At 34.6% G+C, this 25,370-nt stretch overlaps 1 pseudogene; it reads right to left on the bottom strand.

Annotated features, from left to right (window-relative positions):
- The window catches only part of LOC119245712 (ATM interactor-like), a 49,143-nt pseudogene that overhangs the window by 2,424 nt on the left and 21,349 nt on the right, over positions 1-25,370 (bottom strand).

Here is a 25,370-nt window from a genome sequence, read left to right as displayed (position 1 = left end):
ACCGAAAATTTTACAAAACTGCCTAATACTTAATCTTGGCTCCATTGTCTTTACAACCACACTGCCATTCTGTGAAATATCTTGGGCTACATGAACAGGCCCCCTCTAGATGTCCAGACCAATAATCCTTGCTGAGATCCTACCTGAAGGGCAGCTTTAACCATCAGGCATGTGATTGAGAAAAACTTTGAGCTGACTGACACCCCAACCCCCATCTGACTGTGAACACATGAAGGTCCTTGAGCAAGATCACCTGGCTGAACGCAATCATCCCAGAAGTATGAGGGATAATATTTATAATTCATTTTTGTTGTATAATGTCACTATATTTGGGGTGACTTATGCAACTAGAAATAACCAGAACATCCCTGTAAACTTGTCCTATATGTCATTCTGCCCATCTTCTCTAGCTCTATTGTTACTTCATAAAGGAAGCCGAATCTGTACTTTCCTTACTGTTGTAACTTGATGATACCTGTCACCTATACAGTTTTAAACAGTCAAGAATAAGCGAAAGGAGACATAAAGGGCATATATCTAAGCATGGTCCTTAAAGGTGAAGACACTAAAGTTCTACAGCAAATATGTGAGCAGAGTCCTCCAAAGGGTCACTAACAGAACAGACTAAGGACCCACACTTTGACCTCTGTTCAGTCATTTGACCATTTTGTCTGTTGTTGAATATTTTTGTTGAATATTTTATTTCATATTATGCTGTGCACATCCAAGTCAGACAAGAAAACAGAAAAAAGCCTTCATTTGAGGCACTTGGAGGTTTTTAAGGCATTTGGGGCATGGGAACAGCCCTCACCAGTCTCATGTTCACTAACATGTCCAGCATCGCTGCCATAAATAAATAGGAAAATACAGACAAAAACCAAAACCATTTTCTATGTTTATTTAACTCCTACAGGTCCTTAAACATATGACTGCCTACAATATATGCAAAGACCACAAATGTATTTCATATACCTTTGATTTTTATATTGTTTTACATATTTAAAAAATAGGAGAAATCCAAAAATGAAGCAAGCAATCTTTGCATAAGATAGTAAGAATTTGTTATAGTAACCATAGGAAATTTATAAATCTCCATACTTCATTTGTCCAACACTTGCAATCTCCATTCCTTTCATTCTTTTTATTGTAGTGACCAGAACATACTAATTTGAGTTTTATCCCAACTACATTTCCTTACATATTTTGTTGGAGAATAGTTAATGAAATAGTTGATGGAGAATAGTTAATGAAATAGTTAATGAAAGTAGTTTTTTGAGCAAGTCAAAACTTGCTTTATCCCCAAAGGAACTTCTCAAGCCCAGGAAACTGAGTTAACTTCACTGTTCATAGCAAAATCAAGTTAAAAAAAAATCTTTGAGAACCCAAGAATTTGCATTTACTTCTTTCTAAAGCTAAATATTATCATGAGTATTACTTCAAAGATGCTAGATTAAACTCTAATAAAATAAGTTGTCTTGAGAGAATTTTTTACCTGATTAGTGTTCCTAAGACTAGAAATTCAGTAATGAACCTACCTGTCTATAAAACTAGTGTGTGTATATATATATATTTGTAAATACATATGCATATATTTATGTGCACATATATATTTATTCATATATATACTTATTCATATATATATATGCATAGATCTATAGACTTATTCATAGACATTGACTTATCCATGACTTTAGAGTCATAGTCATAGACATGGACTTCTCCATGACTATAGAGTGCTTGATAATCATCACCTAAGTATATTTGCTAAACAAGTAGATGGAGCTATGTATATGTATTACATTATATCCTGAAGACAGAACAGAAAACACTTCCATGAATAGTGATATGAGAAGATCAAGTTTTAGATTTGATCCCACGTTCTGTGTGTCCAAGCATTCAAAAATTGCTTCACTAAGCCATCTAGAGGGCAATGAAAATGGGATCCTTGCTGTGTTTTATACCACTTTGCTTCTGGAAAATTGAGGAGTATCTCAAGCAAGGGACCCTAATTTGGGGGCCGAGAACAGAGTGAATCTGAATTTGAATGGATAAACAGTCAGTCCATCTTCATTTTCTCTGGCTTTTAATTGCAATATAACATTCCCCAATCACAGTAATATTAGCTGTATCTACAACTTGGTCACCAAATATAGCAGATACGTTTCGGTCACATTTTAATTTTTGTAGATATCTTGAAATAGTGTTTATATTTATCATTACTTTGAAAATATGATGGCTATTAGCCCCACCATTTGATTTTATTATGTTCTGTGATAAAGAAGACACATTTTAATGTGTTTTTTTACATTTTGATAAGCTTTTGTAATATCGCTAGCTTCTTTCATAATCCTTGCATCTTACATATTTCTGACACCCAATTCTGTGAAGAGACATAGGCTCCATCAAACTAACAGGCTGATGGCATAAAAAAAGTTAAGAACTCTGATCTAGAGCAAGAGGATCAAGACAGACTACATTTGCCCTGTGATTTGCTCTGGTGTCCTTAGAGAATTGCCTAATTCTAATTGCTAATTTATTGTAGTAGAATGAAATGTTTTAAAATCATGACTCTCCAGAATCCAGCTTTTGGTGGGCTGTTAGTAAGAATTGGACCCTCAAAAATAATTCTACCGCGGCTGACTTGGCTGACAAAGCTTCCCATGGCTGATTTTTCTGGGCTAAACTAATCTGGGATATAAGAATGAATGATGAAGCTTGTAAGCCCATGTCATTTACTTTCTGCCATAAATTGCTGGCCAATAAAATGTAATTACAATGTAGAATGATAAATACCTCAAGAACTTTCCAACTTTGATTCATTCTCATATGTTGACGCTGTAATCCATATGCTTACACATACATCTTGTGCTTCCCCTTAGCTCTGGCCCCATTGCTTCTGTCATCCCCTTTTCCATGATCTCTTTCCTTGTAGGGAACTTCTTCCTCTTTTCTAGACCCCCGCCATCTAGATCCTCTTCAGTTTTCAGATCTTAATATATATATGATAAATGAAAGCTAGATAATGCAATATATGCATAAAATAGGGCTTAGTTTCTCATAATTCTCCTTAAATGTCTTCTCCTCTTCCACAAAGTCCTCTATAATATCTCAAAAGTGATATTTTTCTCTTTTCAACTCCTAGAGCCTTTCATGTAATATATAATAGCAAATGCATCCTGCCTTGTACAACTACAAACACTTGTGTATTTTTTTACTTGCTGGTGAGCTCCTTGAGAACCAGATCTGACTAACTCATCACTATTTTTCTAGAACTAAACAGGGTGCTTGAGCTGTCACCTATTATGTATTTGCTGAATAAGTATATACCTCAATATTTAGCTGCTAAGAACAGAAAATCATATCAATGTAGGAAATTATTTTCAAAAGGCTCATTTCCCAGCAAAGCTGATCCATTGATCAATTTAAATTGAGGCTAAAATCAGTCTTTTACTCATATCCTTGCCAGTCAATTCTTCTGGGGTTAATTAGAATAAGAATTTGTTAACTGCTCTTACTTATGCTAATGCTTCATATTTTCTCATAAAGTAAAATGTGTGATGAATATAAAGTCTATCTCCCATGATATTTATTTTTCATTTTTATCTGTTGCTTTCAAAGTACAGTTTATAGAGACTCTTTAATTTTTTAAATAATACCTTCTGTTATGCTTTAATGATACCTGAAAGATAATTTCAGTGTCATAGGCTCACTTGAGAAAATGTATTGTTTTGGGATGCATCATGTTGGAGATACAAACAGTTTCCAAAGTCAGTGGATTTGCATATTAGTATATTTCTTGCTTATACCTACATGTCCATCATATATGGAGAAGTTACACTCAGAGGCCCAGTTTGAGAGAAGATCAATTTCTACACATGCTCCAAAATTCATTGTTGCAGGGGAATGGAATCTGAAAAAAATGTCCAAGGGCATTTAAATTTGGAAATAACATACATTACCTTTCACCACATATTTTTAGCCAAATGAATTACGTGTTCACACATAAGTTTACCATTGGTGAGGAAATGTAATATTGGTGAACATGGATATTTTATAAGCAGTAAAAGCCATTCAGTAAGTTTGTGGGGATATTTTTTTAGCCTTTTCTTTCTTCCTATTGTTACCTTGCTGATTAAACCTAGAGATCATCCGGGGTTTCTGTTGAAACATGTAATGTTATTACATGTTCCATTACATAAGGAAATTATGTAGAGATGTACCATGCAGGAGTTTCATTCTATTTATGGTTTAAAATGTGTATTGTTATATTTTATTTGTGCCTGGGATTCTTTTTTTTTTTTTTTTTAAGATTTATTTGTTTATGCATACAAGAGCTGGGCTACAGGCCAGAGGTGTGGGGAGTGAGAGGATTCATCAGAGACGGCGTAGGGAACAGAACAAGCTGATTGATTGAAACACACTGCTGAGGGGAGCAGAGGGCCAGTCAGGAGAGGTCTGCTGCGCCATGTAGGTAGCTCTCTGGGCAGGGATTGAACTCATGCTGCAGTGGCTGCAGAGAGCTTCCTAGGTTGCATCCCAACCTCTTGCACCACCGGGAGTGGGGGGCCTGTCCCTGGGATTCTTGTCAAACACAAATATTAAGGAGAGCTTTAAGAAAAAAAAATTATTTTGTATCATTACTCAGAATTATTTTACTAACAAATATTTAAAGATCAATAGACCTCATTATGCCAATGAAATCAGGTTGAAGAAATATTAGATAACTTTGTACTATTTGGAAAAAAAATCTTGAGTGCCTTCCTGGAGGAAATTGTTCATTGGTTAACCCCAATAGCTGTTTCTGCTTTTCTTTTTGCTGATAAACTTTCATTTTATTTAGTCATTTGAGAAAAGGGAAGTTTCTCAGTTTTCCTTCCAACTACAGTCTGTCATCTGACTAAGACTGGCCAATGGCCTACCAGAAGAAGTTCATTGCTGAATTTCAGTGTAGCTTTCAAAAAAGGAGAGAGCACACTCTCATCACTGTCTTTCCTCCTTTTCTGCTGCCTAGAAGGTAAAGATAATGGCTGGAGTTCTGGAAATTTTCACTGAACAAGTACATAGGGACATGGCTAGAGCCTGGAGGTGTCCTAACTAACAAAGTCAGAAACCCCCAAAGATAGGAAGAAACTCTTTAGCATTGTCAGAAAGATCAGCCTTTTTCATGAACTTGTGACTGTTCTACCTCAATTCATTCTATAAATTTGGGGCTCAACAGTCAGTGTATGCTAGTCATAAAATGACAAAACAAGGACTTGTATAAACTGACCAGTCCCTATTCCTTGAGAAATTTTGTGGCTTTTGTTAGTTCCATCATTGCCTTTGATCTGGGAGACAGTATTCCCAGAGCATGTCAGAGTAAATTCTTGATCCTTTAATTGAATGACAGTTCTTTGGATTGACACCTCTATGTTAGATCATCCCTGACTTCTGTTGGATCACGACTCCCTCACTCAGTATTTTGGCAACTTCATTTATTTTATAGCTGGAACAGTTTAGAGAAGAACAGTCAGCATCATAAATGTAAATGGAAGAGACTGTATGAGAAAGAATAATCAATAAATTTGGAACCATGGTAGAATCACTACTTAAGCGGTACTGCATGCTGAGTTGATAATTATTTTAAATGAACACTTCTAAGGTTTCCTTTCCTGCTAAAATTAAATTATAAATGTTTTTATACTTGTGATTTCCATTTGTTTTTGACTTGGCAAACATTCCATGAAAAGAAAAATACCTTTACCTGTAATTTTAGTGTCTGTGACTTCAATAACTTTGGAACATTGGACTAGTCAAATCATTCCAGAACATTATATAAAGAAGAAAACATGTTAAAGGCTGAGATACAAAATTCTTATATTGCATCCCAAGTCGTGAAAGTAGACTCAATTTTGCTGTTCATTAAACTGAGTCTTTTTTTTTTTTTACTTTTGCTCACAGATACCTACAGCTTTGCTTTGAAGTTCATTGTAGTTTAATATGTGATACTATAAATTATTCAAAATAAAAAAGTAAAGAAAACCTTTTGAGAGAACTCAGGCAAAATCTGCATCACAAAGTAACCATGTAATCAAAAAAAGATGCAAGAAACTGAAAAGGTAGACATTTGGAAGATCTGTTTACCGAAGTGTTTGGCAATAATAACGTTTGATATCTACAAACAATAATATAAGATACTAAAATCTCCTGTTATCTAAAATACTCTTTAATTTCAACTCATTAATTTGTGCTTTATTGATTACTAAATTCAAATGAGAAAACAGGGCTTTGAATGTCCTAGTTAAGCGTAACATGAGCACTAACTAAAGTAAATGCACTGAGCCCAAATGGAATCTTCTTTAACAACTTCATTACAATTAATAGAGAAATCAAACATCTTATAGCATATACACTCTTTATAATTTCTTTAAACTATTGGCTAAGGTGCAATTCACTTTTAGAAATTGAAATACGTTTATTTTAATCTTAGCAAAATTGGTCCCAGCATTGTAATTATTTCAGATGCCTTTAACATTGAGACGTCCCATGTTAACAAAAGTGTCCCCTTTAAAAAGCCAAGTCTTTTTTTTTTTTTTTAACATCTGAAAGGCTCACACAGACACATAAAGGTATAAAATAAACCCAGAACATAACAGTAAAGGTCAATATATTAATCCATTTCATGAACAGAAATCTGTAATTTTTTTGCCCTGACATTCCTTAATGGTCGTATCACTGTTTTTTTTTTTTTTATTCTGTTTTATCTTCAATAGTTTTGTGTAGTTTAGAAGCTATTAGAAATATAAAGCAATCTAAGTTTTAAATACTACTGCCATATTCAGGATTCAAAGATTCTTTCTAAACTATAAAACCGACTTCACAGTTTAGAGGCAAGAGGTTTAAATATTAATGCTGTAAGGTGCATATTTGTTCAGTTACCATGAACATGAACCTAGTAACACATAAACAAATATATTTGGATAAAAGTTTAAAAATATAAATTAATCATTTTGAATAAATTTAAATCAATATGTAAATTTATAGTAATTTTATTCACTGCAAATTATACTGAATTCCCTTCAATAATTAAAAATTTATAAAATACAAATACCAGTGGTTCATGTGGCTAACTCATTGGCCATGTTCAGCTAATTGTTATGGTAAAAATATAAATAAGGATTCCACAAAAATGTTCTGAAATAGGGCCTCCCCGGTGGCGCAGCGGTTGAGCGCTGGGTTGCGAAGCTGCCTGCAGCCTCTGAAGCCGGTTCGATCCCCAGCTGCTCCCCGGCCACCGGAGGAGGGTCCCACATGGTGAGCAGACCTCTCCTGCCGCCCGCTGCTCCCCTCAGCAGTGTACTTCGGTCCTTCTGCCTGCTCTGCTCCCCGCTCTGGCTCTGGTGAATTCTCTCACCCTCCCGCGCTTCTGACTGTACCCAGTGCATGTATAAACCAAACAAACAAACAAATAATAAATAAATAAATAAATAAGACATGCCTCTAGAAAATTTTAAAAAAAAAAATGTTCTGAAATAAATGAAATAAGAATTGTTTATCATTCTACTGCACTGAAATCTATATGACTACAAAAACTTTCTTCCTTTTTTCTACCGTTTGTGAAAATAACTATAATCAGGAAGATAACAGTTTAAGAAGTCTTCAGTCTTCTCATTCTTTCATTAAAAACATATATAAAGCACATATTTCCAAGCCCCTCTTCTGGAGAGTCTGATTCAATTGGTGTGAAACAGGGTCCAGAAATTTAATTTTTTAAATGAATATCCCAAAATATCCTTATTTGAGGAAGTTGAAGAAAAATGGCTTAAGGAGCAGGTTTTCGGAATCCCCATAACCTACCTGACACAGGAGTCTATAGATAAGCTTGCCCTTATGCTTAGGATAGCAAAGACGACCTCTGTGTCTCTGACAATCTGTCATCTTGTTGTCTGGCCCACTTCTGCCAGAGGAAAGGACCTTAGGGTAATTGCAGAAGGTGACTTACCTCAGCCAAGTTTTTCACTATCCCTCAAACCAATATTCAAAGCAAAAGAAAACAAGGACAGAGAAGCAGTACACAATACACAATACACAACACTGCTATCTGTCTTTTGTTTTGTATCTTTATACCTGAAAATTTAAATATATTATTATTCTTTTCAACAATTTGTATTGGGTGTTCTTTAGTAGCTGTACTAGCGAACATTTAGAATAAGCATTGGAAGATGACGTCTCACTAGAAAAATTGAATCAGCAAAAAAGGCAGCATTGAGGTTGTTTTACACTTATTAACACACATGTGTATGCATGCACACCCACACCCAAGTGCAGTATTTTTGTACATCCTCATGCTTGAAAACAAATATCAGATGCTCACCTTTTGTTTTAACCTCATATTTCTAATGCTTTCCTATTTGAGTTGTAAGATATACCAATATTACATACTGAAAAAAATCTTCAATGTAGAACATTAATCATAGTAAAAGGCAGTCTAGGAATTATGGAAGACACATGACAGAATTTCAGATGTACCTATATTACTGTAAAGCTACATTTAGGCAAATATGTAAAGAAGTATTCCTCTTCAGAGAGTAATTTAAATTTAAAACCAGGCCCTGAATTCTCATTCAAATTTCATAAAATTAGGAGGCAAGAAAAAATTCTCCAATGCTTCTTTATAGTTCTATGAATCTAAGGGAAATCTTTGGGGCAATTCATTTTGGTGATAATCTATTGTGGCTATTACATGGCCACAAGAAGAAGAATAATTTTGACATACAGATCAAAAGATAAAGCCAATATAATAAATATTTGATCTTCTATACACTGCACATTCACTACCTTGAAATAAAATAGCACTCATGATACTTCTGTTTGAGAAGCCCCTGCTTAATTTCACTAACAATTACAGTATGCTTTCCTTTGAATAGATGGAAAAATTGTTAAAGTGAAATACAAACTTCCAGATTCAAAAGAATTCTACTCCGTCACTGCAGTTTCTAAAGCGTGAGACTCATATTTTCAGTGTACATGTTAATCACCTGGGGTCCTTGTTTAAAATTCAGATTTACAAGGTAAGGAGCCTTCTGTAAGGAATCTGATTAAGTAGGTCTGTCCTGGACCCCAGTCCTCTGCATTTAACATAAGCTCTCTGAGTGCTTTTGATATAGGTTGTCCTTGGATTCACCTCATACAGATCAAGTCCTAGACCTGCCCTTCTGTAACTTTATTCTACATAGGTATTCCCTGGGAGAAGCTATTAAAAATTGAAGTTCTGATTTAATAATTTTTGGGATTAAGGGCCTGAGGATTCTATCATGTTCCCAGCAGAGATCAATATTTATGGTCCATGGACTACACATTGAGAAGCAAAATTCTGAAACATAAACATAAATTGTTAAACATAAACCAAGACCCTCAGAGATAAAGGTAATTGTGACAAAGTCATAATACTCAGCAGTCAGAAAATTAATTCAGTACTCATTGGGCAGAGGTGTCATTCAGAAGCTTTTAGTTAGAAGGGGTTATACTTAATTATTATGCCTACTAAGGATTGAAAAATAGCACTTTAGAGAAGAATTAAAAAGTTCATAGGTCTGTACATATTAGCTAAAAATGAGTCCCACCTGTAACTGGACAGAAACACGCCTCAGTTAAGTCCAGTGAGAGTCAGTAAAAGATAATGGAACTTGGTCAACTCCAACTGACTAGAACAGTTGTGAGGAAGCACAGCATGTTTTATAGCACCTAGACAAATGCTGCTACAGTGTGAATGTTTCCTTTTAACACAACTAGTGGAGAATTTGCCAGTAAAACAAGACAGATGATTATGAAGCCATAAAAGTTTGGTTAGCAGATTTCTAAATTTTCTCAAGTGCCTTCTTTGCAACATATTTTTTTCTATTTTCATCTTTACTTGAGACATAGGTGCAACAGTTCATAGAACTCAATGTCATTCCCTTAATTTAAACAACTCATGGCAGATGCTGACTTAATTATGTGCAGGCCAGAGAAGGAACTCACAGCTTATTTCGTTGCACCAAGCTGACTGAGGCTCTCAAATGTATTCAATTGGCTGAGCATGTAAAATCCACATTTCCTTCAGAAATTCATGAAATACAGATGGTAAATTTACCTAAATACATAATTTTTTCAATACCAAAGACTTCAGCAAATGTTAATGTACATAAGCTTTGTGAGTATTAGTCATTTGTAAGAAACATATTCCTGTTAAATCCCTTACCAACCCTAAATGAACTCTAAAAGAGAAAACCTCTATTTCAAGAACATATAGAATAACTGCAATAACCTGGGGAGAAGGAAGATTATTGAGGGTTTTGGGGGTTGGAGGGTGTGGTAGAATTCACTTTTAAAACTTATTTTTTACAGCAATTTTGATTCTTGTTTCAACTTCTTTGCTTGTGATTTGTCTATTCGTATTTTCTATTTATTCCCTATTCAGTCTCACACAGTGGTATAATTCTAAGAATTTTTCCAACTCTTCTAGATTATTGAGCTTATTAACATAAATATTCATAGTTATCCTTTAAATTTCTGCAATTGCTGTTATAACTTTTCCTCTTTCATTTCTGATCCTATTTATTTGAGTTTTCTCCCTATTTTTTTGTGATGCTACCTAGATGTTTATTTAGTTTATTTTATCAAAGGACCTTCTTTTGGTTTCATTAATCTTTTGTACTGTCTTTTTAAATTCTATTTCATTTATTTTTGCTCTAGTTTTATTATTTCCTTCCTTCTACTGGCTTTTGGTTTTGTTGGTATCATTCTTTACTGAAGTAACATTGCTTTACAGCACTGTATATAATTTAGAAGTATAGGTTCATAACTCTTTAAATGTATATTACCCCAATACATTCACCACCCACAACCCTCCACCATTGGAACCCTCCTCTGTTTTGTTCCCCACCACCACCCTTCTCTCTGCTAGCTTCAATTCTGCAGTCAGATTTCTAGGGTTTGCTTTGGTTTAGTTTTGTTTGTTCCTTTGTTTGGTTTTTGATATTCCACATATGAGTGAAATATTCTGGTATTTGTCTTTCTCCTTCTGAGTTATTTTGCTAAAGACAGTTCTCTCCATTTCCATCCATGTTGTCACAATGGCAAGGGTTCATTTATTTTAACAGCTGAGTAAATATTTCATTGTGTAAATACAACACATTCTTAACCCACTCATTTGTTGTTGGACACTTAGGTTGTTTCCATTGAATCTATTTTAAGGGAAGACTTTAATAGAATAATGGCACTTCTGACAGTTTCCTGGTCCTTACAATGTTATGTATCCCTTTAATAAAATTATAGGTAGGGTGGTGCAGTGGTTGAGCACTGGGCTGCGAAGCTGCCCACAGCCTCCAGCAGTATACTTCGGTCCTTCTGCCTGTTGTGCTCCCCGCTCTGGCTCTGGTGAATTCCCTCACCCTCCCGCGCTTCTGACTGTACCCCGTGCTTGAATGAATGAATGAATGAATAAATAAATAAATAAATAAATTACAGGTGACCCTAATATGTTGAACCATAAATTTACCAAGAAACATTTCAGCAACAATTTTTGTTTTGTGAACACTGATTAATTTTGTTAACAAGCAACTATAAAGTCAATATGTTCAGTAATTTAAAGAACTGGAAAATATCAAAAATTAAATATTAGATGAATTTCTAACTTTCAGGTCTCAACAAAAATATTGACTTGATCTTATTTCTAAAACTGAAAGAAACAATTCACGGTGTAAACATTAAGATACCATTTGATATTTTCACTCATAGTCCATCTTCTCCCTCAACATTTAAAATTGTAGGAATTTTCCATTGTGTCCATAAATAATATTCAAGCATTTTATTGTTTATTATCTCAAATATGGATTTTTGTTGTTGTTAATACAGGAGCATGTACACTGAATATGCAGTATTAATTATGATGCCCTAAGTAAAAGTTGATTTATTTGTTTAAATCAATATTTTGGGTATTTTTATATTTTACAGATGAAATAAAGTCATAAGTAAAAAAAGGGTGTTAGTTATGAATTTTAAAGTAATGGCAGAACACTGAATCTCAATAAACAGGAAGACAAGATTTATAAATTTGATTGGCGTAGTCTTAGCTTAGTATAAATCAGACAACATTTCAAGGAAAACAGATTTACCATCATATATAATTCATTTTAATCTGATTATGTATATAGTTTATAGGATCATAAATACATAAAATTTACTTTCAAAATATTCAAGTTGAAGAGATGAAGGAAATTATGTATTTCTCTTAAGAATAGAGAATGCTAATTGCAATAAATTTATACAAAAATAATAAATTACTTAGGTGCTCGGCAGTTTGGAAGAGGTTTTTGCCATTCATAGTGATTTCTTTTCATTGTGGGGTTTTGCATTTTATGACTTCCCAAAGAAGAAAACAAACAAATCACAATACTGGTAATAACAAAAGGGAATATCATAAATTAGAAACTATAAACAAAAAATATGCAAGAAATTAATTGTAAATACCACACTGATATTAATTTATATAATCTCCTTTTTTCCCCACAAATAGTGGCCTGATGATATCTTGGTGGGAAGGGATAAAAATAGCTTTTATGTCATCACTTATACACAGTACTGGATTAACAACTCAGTCTAAAAGAGTTTCAGATTGATGTCCTTAAGGCTGATTTTATTATTGAATGAACATGATTTTGAATTTGTAAATTAATCATATATATCTGTATATTTCTAATTTGTATGGCATAAGGAAAAAGCTGTGGTGTGTTGCATGTTTGTGTGAGCATGGCATGCCTGTGTTCATAATGTGGTGCCTGTGTTGACATATTTGTGCTATTCAATCACAAAAATATAAAATTCAAACCTCAGATTACCTGAATGACTTCATGGAAGATAAGCTTCCAATCATTCTACATTTTTAGATTGTAATGTTATTGCCTTATTTTTCTCTATTATCCAATCTACTTTCTGGTGACAAGACCTTAATGGGCAGAAGTAAACAGAAACCATAATCTTCAGGTATCAGCTATTTTGCTCCAGAACCAGGCTAAAACCAGTCATGTCTCTTAGCCACCTGTGGCAAAGCAATGTCTTGTTTCAGAGAATTTGTTTGAGAGGGTGGGGAATGTAAACAGTTCAACATTCGGGAGGAAATTAGAAGATGCAACACATCAGTGACAAACTCTTCCATGCGAGTGTGTTGATACTTTCCTCACACATTTAACCAACTCTCCAGCCCTCCCAGAGCCATCCTCTCTACTTCTTATTCTTGCCTTTGCCCACCGAAAATTTTCTGTAAGTCCATAATAAATTGACATGTTTTGTCTTTACCTTGCATTCTTGTTAGGAAAAAGGTGAGATAATGGCTTAAAAAAGGCAATCATCATAATGTCACAACTTCATTGAAATTTTAAAATCCATCCCCCCACACATGCACACCTTTTAGGGTATAAACATTTAGAACTCTGTGTGAAACAGCATTACTTCTCAATAAATGCCTGCATTAGCGTTTTCTTCGTAATGGATTTACTCCATAGGACACTCAAGATAAATTGTGGCGTATTGCTGTCAGAGAAGAGAAAAGTCTTCATAAACCTCCAACCTTTAATCTAAACAAACATTCAGAAATGGGCTGAGAACTTTTAATTGAAATTACAAGCAATCATGGCAGAAGGACTTGAGTTGCTATGTGTAAAGTGAGACTCATGAATAGCACACATGTAATTCTGAAAAGCTGACCTTCAAGTGGTTCTTTCAATTTCAACAGAAAGAGTATGATAGCAAAAATGTCAGAGTCACAAAAGCCAAGAATTGTGCATATACTAATATGGTCACATCTGCGTGTCCATTACATCATATATATGTTCATATATACATCGTATCTTATTTATTCACTCATCCATAGATAGACACACAGGTTGTTTCCAAATCTGGCTATTGTGAATAAGGCTGCAGTGAACATGGGGGTGCAGTATCTCTTCAGATCCTGAAGAGATCATTTTCTTTGGATATATACCCAGAAGTGGAATTGCCAGGTCATATGCTAGCACTGTTGTTATTTTTTTTAAAGATTTTATTTATTATACAAGAGCTGGGGTACAGGCCAGATCTACGGGAGGGTGAGAGGATTCACCAGAGACAGCGTGAGGAACAGAACAGGCAGACGGACTAAAAGCACTGCTGAGGGGAGCAGTGTGCCATGTGCGTATCTCCCTGGCTGGCCAGGAATCGAACCGGTGCTGTAGAGGCTGTGGACAGCTTCACAGTGCTGTGCTCAACCTGCTGCGCCACCAGGGAAGCCCTATGGTTAACTTTTTTATAGAGCCTCCATACAGTTTCCCTTAATGTTTGTACCAATATACATTCCACCCAGCAGTGCCAAGGGTTTCCTTTTCTCCACATCCTCACCAACATTTGCTATTTCTTATCTTTTTGACAATAGACATAGCTGTGATATAATAGCTGCTTGTGGTTTTGATTAATATTTCCCTGATAGTTAGTGTTGCTGAGTATTTTTTCATGTATCTGTTGATCATCCATGTGTTTACTTTGGGAAAATGTCTATTCAAGTGTTCTGCCTTTTTAATCAAATTGTTTTTGTTTTGTTTTGTTTTGCTACTACATTGTATGAGTTCTTTATATATTTTGAATATTATATGATTTACAAGTAGTTTTTCTTTTTTATAATTTATTTTTTATTTATATCTTTTACCTTATTGTGTATTTGTCTTATTTATGGTTGCCTGCTAGTTTTTTTATATTATTATTGTTGTTGTTGTTGTTGTTTTTTCCCTGATCCCTTATTTGGTTTCCCTATATTCCTCCTATAAGTGAAACCATTTTCCTTGTTTTCCTTCTGGCTTATTTTGCTGAGCATGATCCCTTCAAGCTCCATCCATGTGGCTGCGAATGGCATCTTTTTTTTTTTTTTTTTTTGATTACTGAATGGTAGTCCATTGTGTATATATGCTGCATCTTCTTGATCCAGTCATGTATTTTGGGGCATTTGGGTTGTTTCCATACCTTTCCTATTGTGAATAGCGCTGCAGTAAACATAGGGGTGCAGGTATCTGTACAAGTAGTTTTTCCCATTCTGCAGAGAGGTTGCCTTTTGCTCATATGGGCATATGCACTGCACAATGAGGTTCATATAGACACATGATCATATGAACCCATACAGCCAAGTGGGGTTCACATGGACATATGAGGCCACATAACCCAGTGGCATTCATGTAGGCATATGAAAATATTAACCCACAACTGCCCATGTCTTACAAATCACTTCCAAAACCAATCAATGTCAAGGAGCTTTTTCCCTATGGTTTTTTTCAAGGAGTCATACTGTTTCTGGTCTCTCTAACATACTCTGAGTTCATTTTTGTGGGTTAGATGTAAGACAACAATTCAGTTTCATCCTCTGCCTCTGATTAAACAGTTTTCCCAGTACAGTTTCTTAAAGAGACCATCCCTTTCCTAATGTATATCCTTGGCTCCGTTGTCAAATATTAGTTGACTGATAGGTAAGGGTTTAATTTCTGTATTATCAATTCTATTCCATTGGTCTGCCTGTTTTTATGCCAGTATCATAGGATTTTCGTTACTTTACCATTTTAATGTGATATGAAATTAGGGAATGTGTTCCTCTAGCTTTGTTCTTTTTCTCTGCATTACTTTAGCTAGTCAGGATCTTTCGTAGTTCCATACAAACAATATATAGCTTTTTTTTCTATTTCTGGAAAGATGCTATTAGATTTTTGATAGGGATTGTATTAAATCTATATGTAGTTTTGAGTTGATAGGGATTGTATTAAATCTACAGATAGTTTTGAGTTGTATGAATCTATAGATTGTTTATTTATACTTTCAATTCCATGAATGCAGGATACTTTTCCATTTATTTGTGTCTTATATTTCTTTCTTCACTGTCTTATAATTTTCAATATGTAGATTTTTCACTCCCTTGGTTATATTTATTACTAAGAATTGTTTTTGATACTATTATACATGGGATTGTTATTTTATTTCTTTTTCATATAGTGCATTATTAGTATATGAAAATGCAAATGATTTTTCCATGTAGAATTTATATCATCAAACTTTACTGAACTGTTTATTATTTCTAATATATTTTTTCTTTGGTGTAGCGTTTAGTATCTTCTATATACAAGACTATATCATCAGCAAGGAGAGAAATTTTTACTTCTTCCTTTCTCATTTAAATGCCTTCTTCTTCTTGCCTGATTGCTCCTATGAGGACATTCAATACTATGTTGAATAGGAGAGGTGAATTTGGGCATTCTTGTCTTATTCGTGACTTAGAGGCGAAACATTCAAACTTTCACCATTAAGTCTGATACTAGCTGTGAGTTGTCATATACAGTCTTTACTATTTTGAGTTATGTTCCTTTTATACCCAATCTGTTGAGAGTTTTTATCATGAAAGAATATTGAATTTTCTCAAAAGCTTTTTCTTTCTATTGAAATGATTGTATGATTTTTAGCTTTCATTCAGTTAACATGCTGTATCATTTTTTGGTTTGTGCAGATTGTACCAGCCTTGCATCACGGGATAAATCACACTTAGTCATAGAATATGATCCTTTTAATGTCCTGTTAAATTCAGTTGGCTAGTGTTTGGGGGGAACTTTTTGCATCTATAATCATCAGAGATATTGGCCAGTAGTTTTCTTGCCTTGGAGTATCCTTAACTGGCTTTGTTATCTGGGTAATTTCAGTTTTGTAATATGAGGTTGGTAGTTTTCCTTCCACTTCAAATGCTTGGAAGAGTTTGAGAACTGGTATTAGATCTTCTTTAAATGATTGGTGGAGGGCCTCCCCGGTGGCGCAGCGTTTGAGCGCTGGGTTGCGAAGCTGCCCAGCCTCTGCAGTGCCAGTTCGATCCCTGGCCCCTGGGTGAGGGTCTCACATGGCGCGCAGACCTCTCCTGCCACCCGCTGTTCCCCTCAGCACTGTACTTCGTCACTCTGCCTGTTCTACTCTCCGCTCTGGCTCTAGTGATTTCTCTCACCCTCCCGCGCTTCTGACTATACCCAGTGCTTGTATAAATAAATAAATCTTAAAAAACAATTAAATGATTGGTGGAATCCATCCATGAATTCATTTGGTCCTCAACTTTTCTTTGTTAGGAAGTTTTTGATTATTAATTCAACCCTTACTCACTATTAATATGTTCACTAATAAATGCTGAAAATATCACCATTAGTGTGTTTATGGCTTAATGAGAATAATGAAAAAAGACAGGAATAGTTTGCTAAAAACTATTATTTTCACTTTTATTGTGGTTATTATGTGGTTAAATTTAGGCACAAAATTTAGGTAGCTATATTTAGGCACTGAATCAGAAGGAGACGCAAATATGTTTTGTGTATTCACTGGTCTAATTGTTTAACCTTTTGTATATAAATGTTGTCTCTTAGAATGTGAATTCACCTCTAGTAGTAAAAAACATTATCAATTGTAATTTGTACAGAATTTAGGAGAGGATGTGGCATAACAGTAAAGCTCAGGATTGTTTTCTTCTTATTAAAGGGAATGAAATATTTCCCAGGCCTTTTCTTGTGAAAGTCAAAGAACATGAAATGATTTGCTGAGGTAAGGAAAAGAGACACCTGCAGCTCAACTTAATGATACCATTTAAGCTACATAATTGACTTCAACTAGAAGGTCTGAATCCTTTTATCACTACATGTATATTGCTAAGCAGTGCTTCTTACATGTACTCTTTAATAGTTCCCTGTGAAAACTCATATGCTGCTTTTTCCATTTTCTTCTGATTCTCAAAATATATTACAAATAATACAATTATCAAATTATGTCCTCGTGCAGTTGATTATTTGGAATTCTGCTAGATTGCAAATACTTGTGAGTAGTGTTGATATATTTTTATTTTTTAAAGATTTATTTATTTATGCATACAAGAACTAGGGTGTAAGCCAGAGGTGTGGGGGGTGAGAAGATTCACCAGAGATAGGGGAGCAGAACAGGCAGATCTAATGAAATACACTGCTGAGGGGAGCAGCGGGTAAGACAGGAGAGGTCTGCTGCACCATGTGAGTAGCTCCCTGCCTGGCTGGGATCAAACTTGTGCTGCAAAAGCTGCAATAGCTTGATAGTGCTGTCTTTAACCCCTGCACCACCAGAGAGGCCCCAGCATTGATATATTTTTTCAACTGTTAATCACCAGCATTTTTAACTTAGGGAGGTGCAAGGGAAAACTATTTGTTGATTGCATCCTATAAGTTCCAGGTATGATACTAGGTGCTTTGTCTACAAAATCATATTTACTATGTACCATCACTTACTATAGTATGGGTAAATATTCTGATCCACATTTTAAAAATAAGAAATTGAGTATGGGTAATAAAGTGCCAGGTGCTTTACATATGTGATACTCTTCCATACAGACCTATGACATAGTGCTTAGCCAACCCACTTCAAAAATGAATAACCCGGGACTTGTATACCTTGGGATGTGCCTGAATTAACCATATTTAAGAAAGCTAATGATTCATTTATTTTGTAAAAAAAATTTAACAGTACACATAAATTATAATTCTCTGCTTTAAAATGTTTCTGTGAAACCTATCCCCTTATTCAGAGATAACAGCAAAAATTGTTCGGTGTGTATTACTTAAAGAATGACTCTAGGACTTCTAATATATAGATGTATTCTTAAAATATATTCTATTTTAATTTAAAGGATAAATTTCTACATGTTATTCCACTTGCCTCTGCTTCTTAATAACATGAAAGTGGAATCTTTCCATGACAACATAACTAGATAACATCACTTATGTTAAATACACCCAAAACATGCATCATAATTAATTTAACTATTCATCTACTAATTGAAACCTAAGTAATTTCTCATTTGTTAATATGATTTATAGAACTGAATTCAACATTTTGGAAATGAATTATAGGGCACATGTACATGCTTTCTGAAAGGAAAAATATGGCAAAATTGAAATTGGGTTAAAGTGGAGAGGGAAATTTTATATTTTTATAAATATTTCCAGTAATTTATTTCTAAATTTTGTCTTCTAGTTCTTAGACCCACAGGTTAATATATATTAATAACCTACATGTTTACACACATTTTGTCTTATCAACCTTTTAAAGCGCAGTCTAACTTAAGAGTGAGAAAATACTGTCTTACTCTTCTTTTGTATTCCCCTGTTTTATAACTAGGTTGAACAGAATAGTATATTACAACTTCATTGATATAAGCTGAGCTTATACAGTGATGTCCTGAGTCAGAGGAAGTTTGGGGGGAGTGCTTCAAAATTATGGTGTGTCAACGCAATAGTTTCTCCTTCATTTGAGAAACAGAAACTGGGTCAGAATGACCAAGTGTCAAGGAATTAGGTCAGAAAGGAAAACATCAGTTTGGGAGGACCTAGGGGGAGTGCATTGTCAGAGTTCCCAAGAGAAATCACACACAAATCCAAGTCTAGAGACCGTAGAGAGGGTGGTTCTACCTAATTTCATTGCAAGCAGTTTTGCTGCAAGCATTTGCCCTGCGTAACTAATTGGACATAAGGTAATTTTGTCATTAAAAAAATGAGAATGAAAAATATGATGGACATTCAAAAGGACATCATGAAACATGAAAAAATAATAGCAAAACACAAATCTTTGAGTATGTTTTCAAATGTATATAGATTCATGGCAACACTGAATAAAGAACTGATTTTCTTTTCTGGATTGTACCTAAGCATTTGTCTTCAAAGCCTTTGACACATTCATTTTATTATATGTTGCTTTGGATATTTTGGTGATTAAACTTACTAGAAGTATTAAATTAGAGTGTAAAATCAGATCACATACTACTATAATGTATCAGTTTGCAAAGAGTTATATTGTCAATGGAGGAATGAATGAAACCAAATTGCTACCAATTAGTTCTTTTCTCTTTTACCACAGAGTTGCCTTTTAGTCAATTAGTTTTGAGGCAAAAATGTTTGCAGCAAACCTGCTTTCTGGTGAAGCTACCAGACACGTTGCAGTATAAATGTCAGGACTCTGAATCCAGAGTTTGGCATCACCTGGAGAATGTACTAGAAGTAGAGAAGGTAGGGAATGTGCTGGGAGCTCTGGGACAAATGACAGGAAGAAGTTTGGGAAATCTCTGATCACTGTCACCCCCTAAGTAGTAGCGCCATCTCGGTGTGCAAGTCTACTGGATGAAAGGTACAGAGACATGGAAGACAAACACCCTACCTCAGAATCCCCTACATACTATCACAGAGAATATAGCTCGCTTCCCTGAGTCACTCAGTGATGATAAAGATTTACATCCGGAGAGTTATATCAGTAACTGAGAAAACAAGTCCCAGGGACTACCCTGGAGGCCAGTATACCTCTTGGTAGTCCAGGACTGGTGACTGTCTTTATTTTATTGAGACATAGCACTCAGCACGAGATCTACCATCTTAAACATTTTTAAGTGTACCACATGTAAGTATTTTGCTATAAGGCTATAGGTACAGTGTTGCATACCAGATCTCTAGAGTCTTGCTTGACTGAAATTTTGTCTCTTCATCTGTAGCTCCTCATTCCCCCTTTCCCTCAGTCCCTGACAACTACCATTCTACTTCTTGAGTCTATGAAGTTTACTAATTTCGATACCTCAGAGAAGTGGAGTCACGCAGTATGTGTCCTGTGACTGTTGTAGTATATGTCAGAATTTCCTTCTTTTTTTTTGTGACTGAATGGTATTCTGTTGTATGATATACCATATTTTCTCTGCCCATTGATCTGTCTTGGGTATTTCATCAATACTGGCAGCTATCTTGATGTCTTTTGGCGATGGATATTTCCTTCCCTGTGAACAGTGAGCCCTCTCCCCTGATGTTGGGTCTATGTGAAGAGTTGGTGTTGGTGAGTGATGGCCATTAAGACAAGCCAGGAGACCCGAGACCCAGCAAGTGGAAATGGGTGTGTAGTTTTAAGGTTGTATTGATGTTCTACTTGGAAATTAGAGGAGGAATGTGCTAGTGCTAATTACCTTGGTAACTCTACAAATGAAAGGCTGGGTATGGACAACATGTCTTCTGGATCAGTCCAGGTGTCCTCAGTTCAGACTCTCTCCAGTGGTCTCAGCATCCTTCCTACACCAAGAACAAGTATTCTCTGACTTTGATTGCTAGCCTACCTTGGCAAGAGTTACTGCCTGCATAGGGTGGTGGCCCAAGCTAGAACCTTACGTAAGTTGATGGAGAACCCATAAAAAAGGCACATGTTCTTAAACTAACTGGAGTAACAGATGTGTGCAATGTGTTAAAGAAAGCGTAACATATCATCCTGGTGTGTGTATATCCATATCTTAGATGAAGATTCTAGGATATAGGACGTCTGTTATGACATTCAGAGTGGTAATTTCACATGAGAATTTTCAAGTCAGATGGCCAGCTCTAGTTCTTTGAGTCTTTTCATTGGAGGCAGAAAACCTGACTAGACTTAAAGCTCTACGCTTTGAATCAAGGAATGTGACAGTACTTTGAATAATTGATTCATTCATTTATTCACTCATTCATTCATTCAGCAAACTTAATGAAACTGAACTAACTGAATATATGCTGAGGGTGAAATATAGACAATATATCTAGCTTGTGTGGAAAAATAAAATTAACTACTTTAGTAGGTTCATGAGAACTCTGGTGATTACCAAGAAGAGTGTGTTGTTACTGAAATTTCTACCTTTATTTTCTTGAGGATTTGGGCATCACAGGCTGCTTACCTACTTGTACATATCAGGTAGAGTGGGGACAAAACTACCATAAAACATTTTTTCTTTCAAATAATTAATTGCATCTCTTTGTTGTTCGTAAAGACACCAGGTAATTTTATGCTTTAGACATTTGTTTGAAACGTATTTTAAGTTGCTAATTTCTGTTTTCTGCAAGTTTTGGAACTCATACTAGACCCAACATGAACTGTTTCTATTTGATAACCATAATCACCTTAGGGAAGTCACTCTGTCTGATTGTGCCCGTGACACAAAGGTATAGTGTTCATCTGTCTTCAACTTACCATCACGTTTTAAATTCAGTTGCTTAGAAAAATATATCAGAAAGCATTGTCACAGTTTTGAGGACTGACTTAAATATTTTATATTTCTGTTAATGACAAACACCTACATAAGTATGTTGTCATATAATAACTTTCTTGGGAGTTATATTTACATAGGAGTTTTGCAATGGTTGATAAGAATGCTCTGATTTGTAATCTGCCATTTCATGGTGTGGGTTCACAGGAGTAAACTGTGCTAAAGAATCTCAGCAATTTCCAATTAGTGATTTTTAAGTGATATTTAATAACAAATGTAATAACAAACTAATTTATATTTCATATTACATTTATTTTTCATTTCCTTCCTTCAATGAATCTTACATTTGTGAAAAGTATTATCTCTATACTTCTATCTATATTCTTTAAGTATGACAAATTCTAGTAAATAGTGTTAGTAGTATGACTTAATTAGTCAGCAAAATTAGTAAGAGCTAAATAATTCAAGAAAGCATGTTTGCTGTTAAATGTCTTGATTTCATTTTTCCATCATAATTAAAATTTGTGTTTAAATATTAGCAAGCATAACTTACACTTCTGAAACTTGATCGTAAAGTCAAAAAAGTCACTGCAATATAGTAACAGTTCTCATCAGCCTGTTAACATCCACAGCCCTTGAATGTCATTGTAGTTAAGAAATTATCTTAGTAAATACTCCTGAAGAAATTTTCTTAATAAGCTCTATTACTCTCTGGCAAAAGCAGAAATAAAATCAGATAAAAGAGAACTCATCTCAATATTTATTAGCAGAAAAAGGAGGAAGGAGATGCTTTTCTTCTTCTCATCTGAGCCCTTTACTCTTTAATACAAGAATTTGTTTTTTTTCCAGTTTATAATTGAATCTTTATCAAACATCACTCATGTCCTCTTGCAGAGGCTACAGTTATTTTCTCAAGGAGATTGCAGTTATAACTTTAATTTCACCAGAACACACATTTGAAGGTCAGTGTGAATAATTTTTCAACATAGGAATGAAAATATTTTATCCTAATAAAATATGAATATGTAGAACAATTTGAAGAAAAAGAATGACTAGCTTTCAGATATAAAACAAAAGTGATTGTGTTAGGTAAATATAAATAATTTTGAGTCATGCCAGAAAATATTTCCTAAGTGCTAATAAAAAGTAAGTAATTTGGGGAAAATATATGTTCAATGTACCCCGACACATTATTTCTCCAGCAAAGATAACACTTGAAAGTACTGACATAATTACATAGAAATGTTATTAGCATCAGTTTCAGGAATTTTATTTTCAGTTTCTTCTGCAAATTGATATGTTCAGTTACACTTTTAGCAGTTTCTCTGTATACAAAAACTAGTGGGAATTTAGTCACCTTAGTCAGAAGAATTTTCACTTCCATTTTTCTATATCCTCATTTGAAAAAGAAAATCTAGTTGTGTAGATAACTAAAGAAAAGCTGAACACATTCAGATCACTAGATTTCCCTTAAAGTGTCAATCCTTTCATGCTCAAAATGAACTGATAAAAGAATAGACATGTAGATCAATGGAACAAATAGAAATAGGCACACATAAATTTGGCCAATTGATCTTTAACAAAGGAGCAATGGTAATATGCAAAGGTAGTCCTTTCAAAAAAATGATTCTGGAAAAACTGAACTTTCTCATGAAAAAAAAAAATTGATCAGGCTATAGACTTACACCCTATACAAAAATTAGCTCAAAATGATAAATATAGAACAAAAAGCTGTAAAACTCCTGGAAGATAATATACTAGAAAACCTAGATGATCATGACTATGACAATAAAATTTACATGCAACAGCAAAGGTGTGATCCATGAAGAAATGATAAACTGGACTTCACTAAAATTAAAAATTTATGTCCTGCAACACAAAAAAGGAAAACTACAGGCCAGTCTCCCTAATGAACACTGATGCAAAAATCCTCAATAAAATTTTAGCTATCAGAATCCAACAATGTATCCATAAGATAATTCACCACAACCAAGTAGGATTCATTCCAGGGACACAAGGATGGTTCAACATCCGAAAATCAATCAACGTTATCCAACACATCAACAAAAAGAAATATAAAAAACATATGATAATAAATAGATGCTGAGAAAGCTTTCAACAAAGTGCAACATGATAAAAGCCCTTGAAATCCTTGGGATACAAGGAACATACCTCAACATCATAAAGGCCATATATGACAAGCCAACAGCCAGTATCATTCTCAATGGTGAAAAGCTGAAAGCAATTCCATTAAGATCTGGAACAAGACAAGGATGTCCACTCTCACCTCTGCTTTTCAATATAATACTGGAAGTCCTAGCCAGAGCAATAAGACAAGAGAAAGACATACAAGGAATCCAAATAGGAAAAGAAGAAGTCAAACTATCACTATTTGCAGATGATATGATAATATAAGTAGAGAACCCCAAAAACTCCACAGAAAAACTAATTCAACTCATCAATCAGTTCAGTAAAGTGGCAGGATACAAAATCAACACGCAAAAGTCAGTAGCCTTCCTATACACAAACAATAAATCTGAAGAAGAAGAAATCAAAAAAAAAAAATCCCTTTTATTATTGAAACAAAAAAAATCAAATATTTGGGAATAAATCTAACAAAAGAGGTAAAGGACCTATACAAAGAAAACTATAAAACACTGTTAAAAGAAATAGAAGAAGACACAAAGAAATGGAAAGACATCCCCTGCTCATGGATTGGAAGAATAAACATTATTAAAATGGCCATCCTTCCAAAAGCAATATACAGATTCAATGCTATTCCAATCAAAATTTCAATGTCATTCTTCAAAGAAATAGAACAATTATTGATGAAATTCATATGGAATCACAAAAAAACCCAAATAGCCAAAGCTCTCCTGAAAAAAAAAAGAAGGGAATGGAGGCATCACACGCCCAGACTTCAAACTATACTACAAAGCCATAATCATCAAAACTGCATGGTATTGGAACAAGAACAGACATACAGACCAATGGAATCAAATACAAAATTCAGAAATAAACCCACAGATTTATGGTCAACTAATCTTTGACAAAGGAGCAAAGACTATGCATTGGAACAAAGAAAGTTTATTCAATAAATGGTGCTGGGAAAACTGGGTCGCTACATGCAAAAAAATGAAGCTTGACCACTACCTCACACCATACACAAAAAACAGCTCAAAATGGATTAAAGAACTAGACATAAGACCTGAAACCATAAAATATATAGAAGGAAATATAGGCGAAACACTACGTGATTTGCACATCAAAGACATCTTTACAGACACATCACCCAAAGCAGTGATAGTGAAGGCAA

The sequence above is a fragment of the Talpa occidentalis genome, unplaced genomic scaffold (assembly GCF_014898055.3).
Source record: "Talpa occidentalis isolate TD23 unplaced genomic scaffold, MPIMG_talOcc4v2.1 talOcc4.15, whole genome shotgun sequence".
Lineage (NCBI taxonomy): Eukaryota > Metazoa > Chordata > Mammalia > Eulipotyphla > Talpidae > Talpa > Talpa occidentalis.
The sequence above is the reverse complement of the archived record's forward strand: the minus strand, read 5'-3'. Positions and strand labels throughout refer to the sequence as shown.